This window comes from Oxyura jamaicensis, chromosome 1 (genome assembly GCF_011077185.1).
Source record: "Oxyura jamaicensis isolate SHBP4307 breed ruddy duck chromosome 1, BPBGC_Ojam_1.0, whole genome shotgun sequence".
Lineage (NCBI taxonomy): Eukaryota > Metazoa > Chordata > Aves > Anseriformes > Anatidae > Oxyura > Oxyura jamaicensis.
Window position 1 is genome coordinate 195,047,846 of NC_048893.1, and position 18,035 is coordinate 195,065,880.

The window sequence follows — 18,035 nt, forward strand, 5'->3', positions numbered from 1 at the left end:
GAAGCTGAATGACCATGTAGTACGGTCATTTTATGAGTAACATAAAACTCATGCAACCAGAGCAGGAGATGGAGCTGAAGAAGGATCCTGTACTCCACTGATCAGTGCAAATGCCTGGTCCCCGTTCCCAGGGTTGCATGTTAATTTTACACTAGACTTAGTAAAACCAGCTGAGAAAGCAGTCTCTGCCCATAGGCACAGAAGTGCTTTCTTGGATTCTGTTCTACCATGTAAATAGAGAAAATGTATAAACGGAATGGAGGAAAACAGGAACAGTTGAAAGTTAGACAGTAGACCAGTGACAGGACTGGGAATAAAGCACAGATTTTCTGATTCTCAGGCCAGAGATCTGTTCATTGTATTTTGTTTATTTGTTTGTTTGTTTGTTTGTTTTTCTTTCTGATAAGCAGACTCCTGTGTGTTAAAATGCCACCAGACCAGAACTGCAATAGGAATCTGCGCTTTACATCCATTTAGGTGGCTTTAATATCAGTGTGTCGAAAGGTGTATCTGAACTTCCATCTTGCTCTTATCTTTTTTTGGCAGATATCCACAATAAAAGATTCTGAGCTGATGATTAAATTATTAAGAGATTTTATTCTGAAAGCCTTGATATATTATTCAAAGACAGACATTGGCCTGAGGTATATATATAAGAACATCTGATTTTCTTTCTCAAACTATATGGCAGTATTTCATGTTTCTGGAGCCAAAAGCCAAAGAACAACCCCATCCAACATTATAATCACTTTGAAAACTTAAATATTGGATGAACACATTTTGGATATGGCTAAAACCTATATTAATTTTATACCTTTTCATACAAGGGAGAATGCAAGCATTAACAACTGTGAGTGACATTTCTGGGAGAATTCCTTTCAGCCATAAATCCTGGAACAAACCTTGCAAAATCCACTCCTTACCATTAACCAACTCGAGGAAGGAGAAAAGAGAAATGAAAGTATAAAGATTTTTCTTGACAATATTCATAATATTGCTGTCACCTCCCAGATACTCCCCTTCCTGTATAAAGGCAGTCAAGAATCAATAGGATTTTGATGGAGGAGATGAACAGACATTATGTTGGAGAAGGTTGGTCTTTGATTTCCCTGTAGGCACAACAGATTTCTAAAATTTCAAAGTTCATGCCAGAGTTAATACTTGAAAAAGAACTACTAATTGATACAGATGTCACTGGGGCCTGCAATGGGAATGTATCCAAATATAGCTCTGCTTCTGGAGGAGCTGGGAAGGAAATAAAGATCCTACAAAATGCAATTAATCAAGCCCTCAGTGATATAGACCTCATAGATCAGTAGGTCTGGGAGATGGTCTCCCAAGGGAACCACTCAATGTTTCTTCCTCCAGTGGAATATTAAAAAGAAACACCTCTTGATTCTACCATTTTCTGTCTTCTCTTGGATCCCAGAATTTACTGCAGGACATATGTGGTGAAGAAGCCTAATCTTGAAATGTAGCAGCCTGTAACAAAAGCACATCAATATAAAGCAAACAATATCTTTACTAGTGCATGAAAAATAGCATCTAATAAGCAGTTATTCATTTGGAAACAAACAACAACAACAACAACAACAACAACAACAAAACACTAGGGCCTTCACTACTTCTCTTGTTAAACTTCACTACTCCTCTTCTGAAAAGGACAAAGGATTTGTATCTTGCTTAAAAGATCATTGGCTGTGTTTTATGGCTTAGCTTAAAAAGAGGGTCTAGCATCTAACAGATCAATATAGTGATTCAGTGGTGATTCAGGAAGACCAACCAATAAACACATCTGTCTCTTTATTTGACAGTAGTCTGATTACCTAGACTAATTTTGGTTATCATCACTGAATTGTTGATGGCTAAAGTCAAATAATATATCTAACCCTAAATATTTTATTTTCAAAGCAAACCATGGAATTTTGAATTCTTGTTTCCCTAAAGGCACCAGACAGAAATTCTGTTTCTACTCTCAGGCTCTTAAAAACTTTCAGGCCTTTTGTTTTGAGTTCACTTCTCTGAAAAGCAGTTTCATAATTATTTTTTTCATACTTAGGTTAGGCACTTGAGATCCCACAGTGATAGGTGCAATATAACAGGAAAAAAAAAAAAATAAAAAGAAAAAGAAAAAGAAAAAGAAAAAGAAAAAAAAATGTTACTCTTTTAATGAGGTGTGATAGTTCGACACTAAACTGCAGAACATATCAGGAATTTTGGCACAATTTTTACTGGGACCAGGATTTCCATTTCTAGATGTCCCTATTTCTGACAATGCATCAGATTTGTGAATAAATAAATAAATAAAGGTTACATCTAGAGGATTCTGAACTTGGAGCAAGGAAAGGACCTGACAGCAGGCTGTGGTTTAGCTTTCAGTATGCTTAAAAAATGTTTATACCACTTAATACCTTGTAGTATTCTAGAGGGTTGAGTAGTACCTGGAAGATGAAAAGTGGACTCTCTGCAGATGGTACAAAACTGAAAGGAGTGGCTGATACACCACATGGGTGTTCTGACATTCAGAGGGACCAGACAGGATGGATAAATGCCCTGAGTAGCTGGGAAGCAGCTTGGCAGAGACTATCCTTGGGTCCCAGTGGACAGCACGAGCCTGATGTGTATACTTGTACCAAACAATGTCAACAGCTCCCTGGGCTGCACTGGGTAGTCAGAAGGACAAGGGAGGTGATCCTTCTCCACTGCTCAGCCCTCTGGAGACACAGCTGGAGTGCTGTGTCCAGTTCTGGGCTCCTCAGAGAGCAAGAAGCACAAGAGAGATGAAGACTCTCTGAAGTGAGCCCAGCATAAGACCATAAAGATGATATGGGACTAGAACATTTTTCATATGAGGAGATGCTGGGTGTATTCAGCATGGAGAAGAGAAAGCTCAGGTGAATCTTATCAATGCGTATAAATACCTGATAGGGGGAATGAAGAAGGATACAGATTTTTGTTAGTCATACCTACTGATAAGACGAGGTAAAGGGGAAAAATTTCAAAAATAGAAAGCTCTATCAGAACACAAGAAAACACGTTTTTACTGTGAGGGTGGTGAAACACTGGAACAGGTTGCCCTGAGAAATTGTGGTCTTCATCTGTGGAGACAGTCAAAACCTGAGTGGACATAGTCTTGGGACACCTGATGCAATTGACCCCTCTGGGCAGAGGGGTGGACTAGATGGGGAGAGAAGACAGTCACTTCAAACCTAAATGATTCTGTGATTCTTTCTCATGTTAGTTTGCTTCAGGGAACCCTTTTGCCAGCCATGTATCTGAAACTGTGCCATGTGTTTGCTCTGTGCCCTGCAGTGTCTTCTGACATGCTTCAAATGTGCTTTGTGGTTTCAAGCACTTCCATAATCTCCTAAGGGTATAAGACCCACATCCTTGATTTCATACTGTAAATATACTAGCCCATTAGGTTATAACATTGTTCTTTCCTTATTTTGAGAACCTTTGACTGAAAACCAATGGCAAAGTAATAAGTATTTTTAAAACATAGACAGGAGCTGGGCCAAATTCAGTGCTGTGGTGTACATTCCTTGTTCACTTGAACTCAACATGCATTATAACTGACATAAATATACTTCTGTACTACTTGGCCTGTGATATGGGGTGGCACAGCTTTATCTGATCAGGTAACATGAAGTAAACAAAAACGAAGCTGTCTCAGAATCATGTTTTACTTTTTAATCTCTATTGTGGCGTAATGACCACATGGACACCAGGGTTCTCTCAGGATCAGTAGCTGCTGCTACTTTATTGATGACATAACTTCACTATATTGTGTTGCATCCCCATATTGAGGACAGGCTCCCTTCTTATACCATTTGCCCCACAGCAGTACTTTTCCACTAACTATTCATTGGTCAACAACTTTGCCCGGCAACCGCAAATGCCCCGCAACTTCCCTGCTTTAAGGACTGGAGAACAAGTAACCCGAGATGGCAGGGCGTATCCAGAATCATCCCTCTTTGTTCCCTCTAAACTCTTTACATTCTTGATGGCCTCATCCTTTAGAGTCCGATGTTACCAACCATGGGGGCTTGTCGATCCCCATGGCCACATTTCCACACTCTATGAATGTCTAGGAACAGCGTGGAACATAGCACAGTCATATGAAAACTGAATTCCTTTTTTACCATGATGTTCTCTGCAGAAAACTTAAGATTCCTTCTTGAATGAAAAAAAAAAAAAGGTATTTTGGAGTACAATGAATTGGTAGTTTTCAGTTTCTGATTTGCAGGAGGTGTGTGTATTAATTCCAAGGAAGTTATGAAAAATGGTTTAAAAAAGTACGGTCAGCATGAATTTACTATATTAGAAAATTCTGAGGGCTTTACAAAGTGGAAAAAAAGTAGTTGAAAGCCACTACTCTAACAGAGAGAAGTGTAAGGCCATGTTCTTTCCATCATGAGGTATAATATATAAAGGTCTTTCTGTTCTGGGATGGTTGCAGTACAGGTGTGTTATGAGGTATAAGCAATTCTTCAGAGTTCACATTCTCCATTCGCATATAGGCCTTTACAGATCAGCTGGCTGAGAAAATACATTTACTGTTGTACATAGAAGCTCAGAGCTACATGGTATGAGTGCAAATCCAGAGGAAGTTTCTTTAGGAAGCAGCAATACGAGAAAGATGAATTTGTTCTGGTGTGGGAGCACCATCACCATTCAGACTGACTTGGAACTATGACCTACAATTATGCCAGTAGCAGCTCTTGTCCTCTTTCAAGGGTGTTAAAAATTGATGCAAATATAAATTATATATGAGAGACAAGTGGAGTACCCCAGGTGTTCTTGGCAAATGATGCCATGAAAATTAAGTAAAATAAAGCCCTTTTAGGATGATCTGAACGAGCAATTTTTCTTGTTTCATGCTGAAGCCACTTGCCCACCATCATTGCCTCACTACAGATGAGGAAAGAGATATTTTGAGGGCTCTTGAGCTTTATGAATGGTCGCAGTGAATCAGCAGAGAATGATTTAGAACAGGTGTTCCTGTAATTGGGCTGCACAGGAAAAATTTGTTGTTCATTCAACGATTCTCAATGTCACCTTTCCAGTGAGAAGTTCAAGTGAAAAGTCTGCCGACTGGCATGTCAATAAAATGACTAAGTGTGGTGAATATACACAGCTTCATTGTTTCCCCTACTTTCAATTTTTAAAGGCTTATTTGTTAGATGTATTTATTTTCATCTCAATAAAATGCATGTCACAGGTGGAATACGTTAAAAAGCCCCAACTAGGTCTGAAAAAGTTACTATTGAAGCAGTTCTGATCCTCGTGTTCATTGTGAAAAGACACTGACCCTTTGCTTGCACCCAGTGGCAATTCTCAGCACCTCTTCAAGCTTCATTAAAACCTTGTATGATTTCTAAAACTGAAATTCTAAGGCTAGTTTAAGGAAGAAAAACAAAACAAAACAAAACAAAAAAAAAAAAACAGAAGAGAAAAATGCAAAAAATGCCTGAAAAACAGATTAATGCATCCATCAGAGAGATGAATACATTCTCCTAGAGTGTTTGTTTTATGGGATATTTTTGACTATCAGAGCTGAGCAGAGTTATTTATTTATTTATTTATTTATTTTTCCACAGATTCTATGCAAAAACCAAAAGCTAATTCATGAATTAATTTTGGAAATGAAATGGAACACTTATGCTCTGCAGGGCCTGGGAGAAACCCAGAACAGTTTCCACAGGAGTTTCTTTAGCCTCTTTCAATCCCTGCATTAAAGTGTGACTGTTCTTACATACTTTCTGTAATTAGAACATATTGTTTCTGTGCCAAGAGAGACAGGGGTCTGTGAAAAACATTTTCCCTTAAGAATATTTCTCAGCTCCTTTTCAGCCTCAGCTCTTTATATGTCACATTGCCAAAGCTAAAGAGAAGTAGAGCTCCCTGTTAGTACATTAGTCCCTCAGTGTTTCATATGCTTGGAATACAGCTTTCCTTTGTTGAATTTTCCCCCCAAAGCAATCAAAGGTCTGGATAAATGAAGCCTTACAGAAGTGAGGTGCATGCCACTACTTCAAAATCACACATTGAAATAGTTGAGCTTGGTAGTTCTTTCTTGCTTATTATTATTTTTTAAAACTGTTCCAATAGATATTTGACCTGCCATACCGCTAGACTAGCTGATAGTGAGGTGTGTTGGAAAGAGGTAGGCAATTATCTGGGAAAGTGTTACATTGATCCTGACCAAAACTGTGCCATGGACTGTACTAAGATTTTATTATTATTATTATTTTATTATTATTATTTTTTTAATCTGAATTATCAGCAAATAATTATGTGCAAAGGCTTAATTTCATGCATAGGTCCTAGTCAGTTTATTAATACAGGTATTCTATGATATTAACATGATTCTATGATATTAACATGACTCTATGGTTCTATATAGACTCAGAAAACATCTAATCCCACCTTGGAAGAATGTTTGTGTGAAAGGTAGGCAAACTGCTAAAATGTGAGTTTTTGTACTTAACATAGTGATGAAGTAAAAGACTTTGTTTAGTTTCCATGATACGATTACAAAACAGTGAGATTTGTTTATGCAGTGACAGACGCATGTTAAGGTTCTCCTTTCCAAAGAAAAAAAGTATTTTATTATTGTCTTCAAAGCAGAAAGGAAGAAGAGACACATACAATGTAGACAAATGGGAAATCTCTTTTCAAAACTGCCAGAAATGCATGTAGAGAGCAGAGAGTATTGCAGTAAGAATGTTGGGTTAACATCTTAAAATTGTTAGACATCGCAAAAGTTTGACCTGACTTCTTTGCTTCACCCTGCACATGCAAAAAACAGCCTTTGAAACACTCCTTTTGTCTACTTGATTTCATTTATCCCTGAGAGGAAATTCTTAGGGTAGCTGTAAAGAGTACTATGAGATACACAGGCTCCTGAAAAAGGATCTAGGATGTTCAGAGGTCATTAGAAAAATAGCAGAGTTCCTTAAATCACTCTATCAAGTCCAGGCCCAATACATTTTATTTTCCATTCTTCACCAACTGGCTGGTTCAGACATCTCAGACTCTCCAGAGTCTACACTCCTTCACTAGCTATTTCAGTGTTGCATGCTAGGATCAAGGTTTCAAAGTAAATCACATTCAGAACTCATTCAGTAAAGTTCTCAGGTGTTTGGTACTGGAGCAGTGGGAGGAATTTCTATTGAGATACACAGACATTTGCATCCAGATTAGTATTTCCTGTATATCCCTGCAAAGCAAGAAGCATTGCTCTTTCAAAAGTAGGAGGAGATTGCAATGCAATTCTAAAATAATCCTGTATTTCTATAAGAAATGTATTTCCTGTAAATATTTTCCTGTATTTCCTGTATATTTCCTGTAAGAAATATAGGAAGAAAAGCTTAAGAAGAGAGTGGTGGAAAAAAACATTGAATTCCCAGAGGTAACTAACAGGGATTTAATGTGCATAACCAGTAATGACTGAAGGTAGCTTCCAGTAAGCTTAAATCCTTCCCATGTTTTGGATTAGGCCCTGAACCAACCCAAGGTCCCAAGAAGAAAGTTACTCCATCTGCTTTAATTAATCCTACAAAAATCTGCATTTATAAAGATTCTCCCTACTTAGTCTGAAGTTTCCAACTTCAGCTGCCCACTGAAATGCAGAAGTGCTTGCACTGGAGAGAAAGGTGGAAGTCAGTATTTCTTCCATAAGCCTTCAAAAATCTTCTTGTTTACTGTGTTCCTGAGTTCACTGGGTTACTGCAGGTATCACCAATTCTAGAGGATGAATAGAAACACTTTGGGATATCCCTTGGATTTGGAAGATATTATGATATACTGAGCAATATAAATTCAATCTAGTCAAGCTGAATGGAGCTGAAATTACTGGACCTCTTGTTTTTCTTCTATCTGGCTATCCATGGAAAATGACTTGGTATATTGGGATTAGATTCCCACTCTTTCCTGTGCTTACAACCAAAGAGAAAGATCCATAACTTAGTAAGATTCAATGCTCCTTAGCAATGTCTAAATTCCCTTTTAATTCTAAGCAATACCTTAAATCTCTATTTTAGTATGGGATGAGCTGCTCATGGTGGTGCCAGTTTCTTGCTGTTCATTAAAATAATATGCTTCAATTTGACAATGTTATTTTTAGTCATTTAACATGAAATGAGATGAATACTGTTCCAAGAAGCCATGACTGAATAATCCCTCATGAAGATACATTTGCACATTGGGCTTGAATGAATATTTGCAAAGGCAATATTAATTCTAGAACCTCCTAAATTTTAAGTCTTTTAATTCACAGCCCTAACATTTACTAATATGCATATACTTAATGTAGTTCCTTAATTTCCTTTAGAAAGCATTGTATTAAAATAGCATACTGCTGAGGAGATGAACGACTGCTTGAAAAGCTCGTTTGGATCCTGCATAAGGGTAGTATCAACATGTGGAACTTCTAGTGGCAGGAGGGAGCTGGGAGTGATGGGAAGACGCTCATGGGAACTGCAGTCTGTGAAGAATGCTGCTACCAAACTGAAACAAACCCCAATTTGGAACATTTTTGGAGACTGAAACTCTTGTGTGGTTTACTTGTTGGTTTCCTGCTTATTTTAAATAACAGAAGCAAAAAGTGTATCTCTGATGGTAGGATTTTTCCCATCCCCCCTCTGTCAAATTTTGCATTCTTAATACATTAAGTCAAAGAGACAAAGTTCTAGAAATTAGTGGAATGGCTGTAGGATTAAAACAACAACAATAAAAACAACAACAAACACTTTTCTTTTAGATATGGGGATACTTTCCATTTGGATAGGAAGCTGTGGCACAACCTTAGCAAGGAGGCTTAAGCCTGGAGTGTTAAAATTTGGCAGTTAGAAGACAACAAAACAGTCTTGTAAAGTAAAGCGTGAAAGAAATCTAATTCTAGACATAGTTGCCTGTGCTGCCTTTTATCCAGCTTTGATCTCCAAGCTTAAAGCACAGAGATGGTGCCTTTTAATTTGGGGTGGTACTGTCTGCAGACTGTCTCTCACTGAATAAAACCCTGCAGAAGGACATGTCTTTATGTTTGTCACTTTTTCCCCACAACATGAAAAATAACCCAATTTTAACATTTGAAGTTACTTGCACTGAATAAACTCAGATATTTCCCATCCAAATGCCAGCCACATGGTCCCATATTCTGTTCTCCTTGCGTCCTTCTCATGTTGTTGTTTGTATGTAAGAGCATGCAGTAAATCAAATGGGCAAATTAAACACAATTAAGATTGCACATACTGATCTAAATAAAAATATGTTCCTCTTTGTTTTAACAAGGCTCTTAAGAAAATAACATGAAAAAAATTACTACTGTAACTAGAATCAGAATAAAAAATAGACAGTCTTTAGTTCCATCAGTGCCTTACCTTGCTGTTGAGAAGAGCCTGCTCCTCCTGCCAAAGAAGACATCACACCTGAGAAGATATATGAGTTCATCTGTTTTACAGGCTAATTTTGTAGGAAATTCAGCTGAGATGGCTTTGTGAAATAGGTTGTTGTGCATGCAAAATTCACAGGCAAATGCTGATTCTTCACAGACATATTCAAAAACATCTGGTCTCACTGCTCACTGTCAGAAAAAAAAAAATAAAATAAAATAAAAAAAGTTTGCAGTTAACAAGAGCTAAGGATGTTTAAGCTGTTAAGGCATTTGAAAACAAGCTCTGGTTTATCTATGAGAATGTGCTTTTGACTCTTCCTTAGCAAATGTCATTCCATGTATGAAAGGGTGTTTAGGCAAGGGATCACAATAGCATGGGTGAATAGTCAGGAAAGGACTTAACACTGTATGAAAGGTATCAATGACAGATAAAGCTAGAAATAAAAACAAAGACACCTGTCTTTAGGAACAATTGCCATTCATATCCAGTTCACAAAATCATATAAACATTTTGGCCAACTTAATCTGTGCCAAGGAACTTTGAAGCTCACAGCACTAAAAGAAGCCGTGCCCTAATTTAAAAAGGAGTGGCTACACTGGAAGACTCTCTTGGTATGTTAGCAGCTCCAGTTCTTTATGTAATTGCTGTGAAGGCCTGTCAATTTGACAAACCTCTTAATCAGTCATTTTACTGTAGGGACCACAGTTGCAGGATTTTTTTAAAAACAAATAAATAAATGTAATTGTAAGACTTTAGCTATGTGACTTATGCTCAGAATTGTCTTGTCTGAAACATAGTTTTGGTTTAAAAAAAATTGATCCTCTTTTAGGTCTATAAATACTCATAGAGAATCCAGTATGTTAGGCACAAATAATTCAGACATCAAGTTCCCTTAGCAACAAGAAACCACCCAGAGTTTCATATGTTCACTGTGAAATCACGGTGGGTGCCAGGGAGGAGCAGCAGGGCTTGGGGCATCTTGGGGAGCTGCAGAGAAGATGCTGTCATAAGTACTCTCTTCTGCCTGCCCAGTCTTACGAAGCCAAGTCTTCGTTGTTGCCTGGTGCAATGAAAGGTGCACAAAGCTGAACAAGGCTAGATAGCTGAAGAAGAAAAGTAACAACATCCAAAACTAAATATGGTAATTTCTGCAGTGTCTACTGGGAATTTGGGTTCCACCTAAAGTTCGAAATGTTGAGCATATTTCACAGTGCTGGTCTCAGCTTCATCATTTTATCTTCTGTGTTTTTATCTTCCTAGCACACAATTTAGAGCTGATATCTCATCTCAGATTTCAATAAGGGCTGGCTGGCTGGTCTTAACTGAAATTCAGGAATTGTTTTCTTTTCTCCTGGAGTCAGTCTTATCAGGCCTTCCTGATAAGCAGCAACCTACTAATTTGACTGCATTATGTAACACAGAACCACAGAATCACGGAGTCGTTGAGGTTGGAAGGGGCCTCTGGAGATCATACAGTTCAATCCCTCTGCTCTCAAACAGGGTTACCTAGACCATGTTGCACAGGATCACACCCAGGAGGGTTTTGAGTATCTGCAGAGGAGGACACTCCACAGCCTCTCTGGGCAACCTGTCTCAGTGCTCCGTCACCCTCACAGTAGTTTTTTCCTCATATTCAGCTGGAATAGGTCAAGTGTGGGTGGGATTGATACAAAATATGGAAGATGTACGGGGCGTTTGCTGTTCTTGATGATCTATGACCTGTGATGTAGACACATGGAAGAATTGGGTCTTTTCTTTACATTTTAATTATAGGCTGTATGATTTATTCACCCATCAGCGGCCCTGCAGCATAGCAACACTTAATTGAACTTTAATGTTATTATCAAGATCCTTTGACTTTTTCCATCACTGTAGTAAAAGTATCAATCAATTTACCATCAAAATGCTCTTCCAGAGTAGTTTATCTTTTGAACTCAGTTCTACAGAAAGAAAGAAATAGTTCCACAAATGTATGTAGGTTACTAACTCCTATTTAGGCACCTAATTTCAACAGAAGAGAGGAAGGCAAGAGGACATGGATGCTTAAATGCGATTCAAGATCTTTGGTTAAATAACTTGGCTATGGTAACAGAAAAAATCTGTGGCAGAACTGACCATTGAGGCCAGTCATCATACACATAGAGCCTTACCCACTAGGAGATGATTTGATGACTGGTTTTGATAGAATCATACAGTTGATTAAGGCTGGGAAAACTTCAGGAGGTCTCTAGGTCGAGTTCCTTCTCATTGCAGAGCAGGTTGCTCAGGACCTTGTCCAGTCATGTCCTGAAGACCTCCAAGGCTGGAACCTCTCCATGCAACTTCATCCAATGAATAATTTCCCTCACATGAATTTTTCCCTCTACATCCTCCCCTGCTCCAGTTTATGACCTTTGCTTTTCATTCTCCTGCCATTCACCTGAACATATTGCCAGTCTCCCTCTTCTCTGTAACCTTCTCTTCAGTACAAAAAGGCTGGTGGTAGGTTCCCCCAAAACCTTCTCAGTTCTGGGCTGACCAAACAAAGCAGCTACAGCCTCTGCTCGCAAGACAACCACTCCAGATTTCACAGTCTCTGTAACCTCTCCTGAATTTCCTCCAGATTGCAAACATTTTTCTTGTACTGGATGGTTGACAACTGGATGGAATATTCTGGATGTAGCCTAATGAGTGCTGAATAAAAGAAAAATAATCACTTCCTTCAATCCAATGTCTACACTTATATTGATTTACCCAAGATGTTGCTAGCTTTCAAAGATACAGGGGCAGCATTCCTGGAGCATGAAGCATGCTCTACTGACCACTATAGGGCACAACAACCAATCCAGAGAATCCTCACGGCACATCATTGAATTAACAGCAAAACTGTCTTAATAGTGGGTCTTTTTAAGATGTTGTTTTTGAGTTGAATAAATCCCATCACCCAGCGGGATTTATTAACTTGTGTTTACCATGAGGAAGTCTTGGCAGTTTGAGGGAATAAATTGGTTTATCCATTTCTTAGGTTCTGGTTTGGAAGGGAGTGTGGTAATTGCTATCTGGATACATGAACAATGAGGGGAAACAGAAAAAAAAAAAAAAAAAAAGTCTTTAATTTGCTTCATAGTGGAGAAGGTCTAGATTGATAAACCCAATGATTGGACTAAGCCAATGCCCATATCCACTACTCTTTTTTTAGTACTTTCTGAATAATTTGGACTCCTAATTCTCACTGCAGGTGAGCAACTGGCAGGGTGGATCAAATTTGTGTTTGCAGACACACTTCCCTGCTTCCCTGGAAAGGTTCCCTCCAGAACCTTTCCATATCTGGCTGCTATTGTCTGCATGCCCATGTGAATGGAGACACCAACTGAGGCACTGTTTAACTATGTTTATGTTATAAATCAGTGGAGCTTGGGTGATTTGCTGTCAAATGCTGCTAGTGATGATGACTCCACCATATTGAGATGAGCTTAATATCTTAACTGAATGGCTGAGGAAGAATCTTGACCTTTTGTTAGTAAAAAATTAGATATGTGGTGTGTTAGGGGGGTTCTGTCTTCTCCTGTCTTCTCCTTTCTTTCTTCCTTTCTTTTCCTTTCTCTCTCTCTCTTTCTTCCCCGCCACCCCTCCCCCCCCCCCCCCCCCCTTCTTTTCTAACCTTATTAACTCCTATTATTAAATATACCTTGCCTTCCTTTTTTCAATCAATTTCCATTTTGACTTGCTTGTGAGCAAGGAAAAAACATTAGGGAAGTCAAGAGTCAACATGTAAACTGGTAGATGAATTAGATGAATTTGGGATTTTCCTGGCAGCCTAGGAATCCCTGAGACAGAATAAAAGGTTTAATTGAAGTACAGTTGTGCCCATCCTGCAGGAAATCAAGATGTGTATATGGGGAATTAGCCAAAGGTTACATCCATAACTAATGCACTTAAGGAGATCTCAGCTTTCCCTAAGGATTAGAAGCAGGTTTCACTTGAATTGGTCTGTGAGAAAAAAAGGAAGAGTCTTCTTCCATGGGTGATATCAGTCTCCTTCCCTGTGTCTATAGTAGCAGAGAAGAGCTTGTAGTTTCCCTTGGGTGAAATGATTTTATTTCCCAACAGACTGCTTGGTCCTCTCAAAAATCCTTATCAAAGCAGCTGTAACTGTTGTTTACTTAAACAGCAAGATGGTGAGAGTAGACTACCAGGCCTCTAGCTATACCTGTCATTACTAGTAATAGGTTGACTCTAAGAAAAAGTGAATCCTCATTCATTAATGTTGTTTTACTCGAGAATAACTCTAGTGAGATCAATATATTGCTAAATTGATCTCATCTGCATTCTAACCCATGTCTCCTTTTGATTCCAGGCTGATTGTTCCTATATTGTGATTTAGGGAGTATGCTTATCCTGTCTCGCTCAAAAAAAATAAGTATTGGAATTATCCTTAATTTTCAGATATGCACGTTTCTGATAAAGACGGCATGTTTCTAAGGAAGTGTTGTGGAGAGTTGACAAGAAAATCCTCATCAAATTATTTCTACCATGCAAAAGAAAAAAATTTGCAAAAGTAACTAAAGAAATTTGAGTTTTCTATAATTTAAAATTAAAAAAAAAACACCAAAAAAGCAGTTGTTAAGTTGTTGAAATTAAATAAATAAATAAATAAATAAAATAGATTTCCTCTTGAGTTCCTGAAACAAAATCAAGCTAGAAAGGAAAAAAAAAAAAAAAAAAAATAAGAAGAAAGCTACATAAACAAATATGTCTTAAAGAAATACCCCAGCTGTTCCTTTAAAAAGAACTAAACGAGTATTTTTTTCTTTACTTTAAATTTAAATTTAAACAAATTTTAGGAAAGTTTTTAACTTCTCATACATCTTTTTTTTTTTTTTTTTTTTTTTTTTTTTCATGAAACTCTAGTATCTGTTTTTCCAATTAATATTCTTCAAGGTGCTCCCTTGCTCCAAGGTCTGTATCCTAGCTAGCTTTGGAATAAAATCTTAGCCCAATATTCTTCCATAAAAGACTGTAATATTTTTCATCAGCTGCCACTGAGAAGCAAAACTGTTTTATGAATGTAATTCTCTCCTTTTAACTGTGTTGGCACTTACGTTATCTCTAAAACTAACAGAAACAACTTTTATGATGAGAAAGGCATTCCTATTAATGATGAGACTTGCCAAATTTTTCCAGTTTACTAGAAGGTCAAAAGGTGAGTTTTCCATAGATTATTATTATTGTATTTTTTTTTTTTCTATTTTAATTTCTGCATTAATCTTTCCCATATAAATAATGAGATTTAATTATAACCTGAGACTGAGTAGTGATATGACACCTACTGAGTGTGCTACAAACATTTTCAGTATTTCATGTGGAGGATTAATTTAAAAGCTTAGCTATGTCAATAGAGAGTACCTGCCATACCTGACTGACTTGTTGGGAAATCTGACAGTGATGCTGGTGCCTCCAACTCCTGCTTTTAATCCTCTACAAAATGTGGAGAAGACTTTGATTGTCACATTTACAAAATAAAGTATCCCACCATTATGAATGCTCGACAGGTAAAGAATACACTGGGAATAAAAATCCATGATGGTATTTGAAATATAACAGGTTAGATCCTCAGCACCTGGCAATAGAATCCAATGAAGTTACACCCACTTGTACCTGTTTTTTTTTTTTTTTTTTTTTTTTTCTTTTTTTTTTTTTTTCTTATTTCTTTTTTCTTTTTACACTACCATATAGGTTTCATCTAAAAAGTCAGCTCTAAGATTCCTACTGTGTGCTTTTTCTTTTATCTCCAGAGATCATTCACTGTTTATTAGAAACTGTCATGCCAGATTAAACTCTTGGTCCTTCTAGATCTGTGTTGTGTTTCTGACCATCATGAACACCTGGCTCTACAAAGTAATATTCTCTAATAAAATATCTGAGGTATTAGGGAATAATAGAAAACATGTAGGGATAGGTGGATACTCTTCTGCTGACCACAACAGGTGAATTGTTTACATCTTGAAATGAACTTTTATTATCTACTTTATTACACGGGTTTGTATAACAGTGCATGCCATTATTAAGCATTAACTTATCCAGCCTTAAAAAATCTGGACACAATTCTTGAGCTAATGATCTCCAGTGGCGGTAAATTCCAGAAGGAGGCTGCAGGCTGCATATAGTTTTTTTTTTTTTTTTTTTTTTTTTTCCTGTTTCTTCTGTGTGGACAGCCCTGTCAATGTCCTCCTGTCCTCCCTGTCCTCCTGTTTTTGTGCTATGGAACGCAGTGAAGAGGAGAAACTATTTAGTATCTATGACCTCCATAATCTCAATACCCTCCCTTCCCTTAGTCTCCTCCTCTCCAGGCAAATATGTTTAAGACACTCTGGCTTTACTAATCTCATCCCAAACATTTTTACTATTTTTATTACCCACATGGCTCCTTATGATCTTTACTATTTGGTTTCTAGGGGTTTAAGACACTGTGGGATCATAAGAATAATCTCACCAGCTCAGCCTTCTTCAGAAATATTTTTTAGTCGCGTTCTTTTAGCTGCCAACTGCATTGCAGGTTTTCAGAGGATTTGCTTTCATCAGAGCCTCTCAGAAAGCAGAGCTCACTCCAGTCCTAACCTGAGGTGCTCAGTGCCTCCAAAAGATGGGTACACCCCAGGAGTCCAGGAATGCCATGCCTCATACAAAAAGGCTGATATTTATTATTTAAAATGAAATATCTCCACAGAAGCTTTTTAATCTCTCATTTTTATCTTTTTAAATCTAAGGCAACAATTTCAACTGAAAGCTCAGTTTCAACTAACAGTTCTGGTTATTTGCAAAAAGACATCTTGGTGTTGTTCCCATTAGATGTGTTCTTTCCAACACCTAGACTCAATGGCCAAGATGGGCAATGATTTATTTAACATGAGTGTATATATTGGAAGGATAGCAGGGGCTACTGGGCACACATTGAGAACCCAGATGAACCTCATTGATTAGTATTGAGAAGATTGTTGAAAAATATCTTAAATCTTCCCATTTTAAAGGCTCTTGTTTTACACAACCAAGATAGCTTATTGAAGACATCCTAATCTTTGTCACTGTTACAAAGTTTGCTTTCTTGATTTCAGAATTAAGATTATCTGGCTGGGGTGTTTTGGCTGGCAATCAAGTCTTACCTGCTCAGCTGAAGGAATTGGGTGTCCGACTGCCAAAATCTTGGGGGAGAAGACCAGGCTGGTACTTGCCAGGTTCATAGCTCTTTTCCCGCATGTTATTTAGGTCTGTCTCATTTTGCTGAATGTCTGAAGCATTGGTATTTGATCTCATCATGAACTCTCAGAAAGCATACGGCCATCTTGATCTGTTCACTCTGTTGGTACCAGTAATTCTGCTATTACACAGGCATAACGTGAATCAGCTCATCTGAGTGGTGCTTAAGGCCTGAAGAGCTCAAGGCTTCTCCAAGAGAAAGCTTTTGGCAGCATTCATACTGAAAAGGCTGGTGCTGTTGCACAGAAGGATTTCTTTGAAAGGTGGTGTTTCTTTTTCTTTTACAAGCCAGGGGAGGCTAATTCATTTTGGCTTACTGCAGCTTTCTGTGCTGTCTGTGCTGCCTGCATTTTAAGCACTTTGTTTTACAGCCCCTTCTTCCATTTCAGAGTTTACTTGTACTTCTGCTTGGGAAGATTTTCTATTCCTTTTTTTCACCCTTGTGCACTCGAAAGAGCCTTTCTGTGAGGCCAGAGCAGGGGTCATCTGAGATTTAAATCAGGCTTTCAGTTTTCCAAGGCCAAATAAGACTTGTCATTAGATGAGATATGACCAAAGTTGGGCACATTATTACCATTCAGTCATCTGGTCTGAGTGCTAAGTCAGTGTGAGAGTCCTTGTGAAGATTGTAGTGGCACCCAAGTCAGCCAAGTCTCTTAGATAACCTCATCTGCTTTTCCTTCATAGTAGGCCTCCCAATGAAGACAAAATTATTTTTTAAACATAAAATATTAATTTGATTTCAGTATATTTGCTTAATCTTTCACACAAAGATCAAAATGATTGCCTCAGAAGAATAAATATATAAAGGGTGTAAAAAAGCTTACCTTAACCATTTGGTACTTGCTTTCTGAGTTACAGTAAATATTTCAGTCTTCTCTGGTGTCTAGAAAAGTACATTTTTATTGCCATGGATGCCAAAATATGTCTGTTTCTTTAGTCTCTCTGACACTTCTCCATCTATCTTGAACAGCTGATTAACCACTCCTCGCTGCATGCATCTTTCACTGTTTCTCCCTGCCATAACTTGTAGTAGAAAAACAAAACAAAACAAAACAAAACACTTTTCTTGGGTATGTTCAAGTTCTCCAAAGAGAAGGAACGATTTCCTTCTTCTCAGAATTTCTTACCTGATCCACTCATTCTCCTAACAACACAAGATAGTTAACATAAACAGATAAGATGTGTATTATCTTCCATATAACCTTTTAACATTTTTATTTTTCACTTAACAGTTAGATTATATAGGTTGCTTCACTTTCTGGAGTCTAATATGAGATCATCTCAATTCAGTTTTATTTTGGCAATGTTCTTTTGTCCATGTTCTTCCTTGTTTTCTTCTGTTTTCATTTCATTTACGAGTCCATCCACAGAGAAGAACTTGTATCTTGCTATTAGTTC

General features: G+C 37.7%; 1 long non-coding RNA gene across 2 annotated transcripts in view; it reads right to left on the reverse strand.

The window, feature by feature from the left end:
- Positions 1 to 361: 361 nt before the first annotated feature.
- Positions 362 to 18,035, reverse strand: part of LOC118168507 — a 55,324-nt gene continuing 37,650 nt past the window's right edge. For both annotated transcript variants that reach the window (XR_004751609.1, XR_004751608.1), the window contains exons 3-5: positions 17,462 to 17,621; positions 9,387 to 9,582; positions 362 to 1,482 (exon numbers count right to left, since the gene is read on the reverse strand). This is a non-coding gene — a long non-coding RNA (uncharacterized LOC118168507). The remainder of the gene's footprint in view (positions 1,483 to 9,386; positions 9,583 to 17,461; positions 17,622 to 18,035) is intronic.